This window comes from Argentina silus (genome assembly GCF_951799395.1).
Source record: "Argentina silus genome assembly, chromosome: X".
Taxonomy (NCBI): domain Eukaryota; kingdom Metazoa; phylum Chordata; class Actinopteri; order Argentiniformes; family Argentinidae; genus Argentina; species Argentina silus.
The window spans coordinates 13756704-13759554 of record NC_139653.1 but is presented as its reverse complement, the minus strand read 5'-3'; positions in this window follow the sequence as shown (position 1 = coordinate 13759554).

The window sequence follows — 2851 nt, the reverse complement described above, 5'->3', positions numbered from 1 at the left end:
ATGGAATCTACGTATTTTAGAATGTAAAGGTGCATATATATGAGATATTTGATTCAGTCACATACCCGTAGTTTCTATATGGAGGAAGACCCTCTCTCCCTCTCCTACAGCCCCTCGCTCTCTCTGTGTTGTCATGTCTTATCAGTAAACAGCCCTGTGGTGAAGGGATCCTTTTAAGAGGACTTCACAGCATGATGTCAGTTCCCCAGCTCCAGGCTGAGAGGCCCAGCAGCCTGCTGCCGGCTGCCAGACACTACTCCTCCCTGGGGTCCTGGGAAGTGTCTGGGGCTACAACCTGGAGATAAGACTGGATCTAATGACTAGATAAGCCCTGATAACACCAGAGGGAAAGTGGCAGAGGAAGAGAGAGTGGGCGGGTAGTGTTTGATTGCCATGCTTTCTAACACATAGGAGTTGATTAGAGAGTGATCGAAGGTCCAGTGTGGAGCAGGACTAACCTCCTGATCTTCTAGTAAGAGGAACCAGCCTGGACCTGGACCATGAAAAGAGAAGAACGTTTGAGTGGCTATACTATCCACTGTAGGCTCTTAAAGAGGGGGAAAGGACCCAGCCATAACTGAGTTATATGGTCTCTCTGCTGACTAAATTCTGTATTGATTAAATATGTTAAACTGTACACGCTCAGTTGGGTTTCGTATTAAAGTTATGCCATGAAAAGGCGTATTTGCTTTGGATGGCTGCAGCCATTTATACAATATATGGCATATGATATGAATATAAGAGAAAAGAGATTGTTTATCAGTCCCTTACCTGGACATTAAGACAAGAAGCTTGATTTGATTTCAATGAAACAATCCCTCCTAAGGTATGTGACAAATGGGAATTCAACAATCTACCCTCATCCCTTTATATGTTCTGTAAACAGCTGAAACCTCTGCTGGAAGAGATTAGAGACCAACACTTCTACCTATTTTATTTGTTAATTGTGTTTGGTTAGAAACTATTGCGCGGCCACTCTGGGTGGAGCTATGTCCGTTCTACTTATTGTATTTCTATGAGTTGAACTCTGAGCTGCAGTGGCGTTGGTGCCGGCCACAGGGCCTATGTATGAAATGAAAGCTATACTCCCTGTGGGTGCATACATTCATATTTGTACAGCTGGCCTGGGCACTGTGGAACATGTTAGATGTATTTGGACAACTAAACAATGTTAATTTGAAACCTATTAACATTCTGCTTTGGTTCGGGTGGAGGAAGACATTTTCTACGCTTAACAAGCACGGAGGGAGGCGTTTGTTTTCTGTGGAGGAGATGGGTTTTTTCAACATTTCATCCGTGAAATCATAATCACCATGAAAGACCCTGCAGTATTCTCTGTAAAATAAAATTGAACACAATGATGAAAAATGAAAACAGTTATTGAGCTTTTTTTGTTCGTCACTTTTATATATAATTATGTATGTTTCATTACGTATGTTACGGTGAGTAGTTCAGTGTCTGATAGAGCATTGGTAATCTGTTGTGTTATTGTTGGGCAGATAATTATTTATCTCTTTAATTGAATCTGTCTAGGTCTTAATGGACTGATCCTGGTGGATTAGATTGGTTTCCTGTGCCCTGTCTCTCTCTCCCTCCCACACTTACACACACACACACACACACACACACACACACACACACACACACACACACACACACACACCCAGCGCGCGCCTGCGATGGGGACATGACGATCCAGGACCACCACATTCATATGATTAGGTTACTTAATTAATAACAGTCTTCCTCCTTCTTTTTATCAAAAGTTGAACTTTTTTCAACTCTGCTCAGCTCTGAAAAAGTTGGGCATTCAGGAGCTTGGTGCAAAAAAAAACCTTCAGCTCAATGCTTTGATTTTACAGCGTTGAAAAGGCGACCTGTTTATTGAAAAAAAACAGCCGCTGTTTAATATTAACGCTCGCTGTGGACACGGCCCCTTAAATGCAGTTGGCATATAGCCTAACACATTTGGGAATAATATTTTAAGAAATTAACGCAAAGCTGTAAGACTGATAATAAATCAAATAAGCACTACACGTTTAGGTGACTTTTCAATCTGGCTACGAATGCAGCTCTCGGAGAGTAGCCAAACGATTTTGGGATGATTTGTTTGTGAGTGAAATCTGTTATGCAACATTATTTAATGCCAAAACTTGGCCTACATCAATATGGAAACCAGAGTTGTGTAACCTTGGTTTATAGCCAGTCGCATTTGTTACCGCATAATTTGTAATAAATGTAAATATTATGTTTTAGCTAACGAATTTGGGATTAATATTTTGAGAAAGAAAGAGAGAGAGAGAGAGAGAGAGAGAGAGAGAGAGAGAGAGAGAGAGAGAGAGAGTGAGTGGGGAGGTGGTGGGGGGGGGGGGGGGGTTACTGTACATACAGCTGGGAGGCAATAAGAAGTTAGAGTCAGTTACAGATAGAGGTGAAGGAGACCTAGGGAAGAAACATGTCCCCAACAATTCCAAACTATTTGATTTGATTTCATGTATTAAATTGGTATTCAGAAAATTACACATTTTATGGATTCACGCAAACATTTAAAAAATATTCACAATCGGAAGTGAAAAAATAAAGTCTTGATTAACATTACCTTTTGTCATGTACATCTTGTTGTGGCACTGCCTGTGTCATACAAATTGCTTTCAAGTGATTTCAAAGATTTGGGTCATGTGAAATCTTGGACCCAATTTAGGTCCCTTTCGCTCCCATTAGTTATTAACTTTTAAACTTTAAAAGTGTGTAAATTGTAAAACGAAACAAATCATTTTATGTTGTTATAAATGATTATGAAAGAAAAAATATTACTTTTTGAAAGATTGTGGATTTTTTTATGTTTTCAATA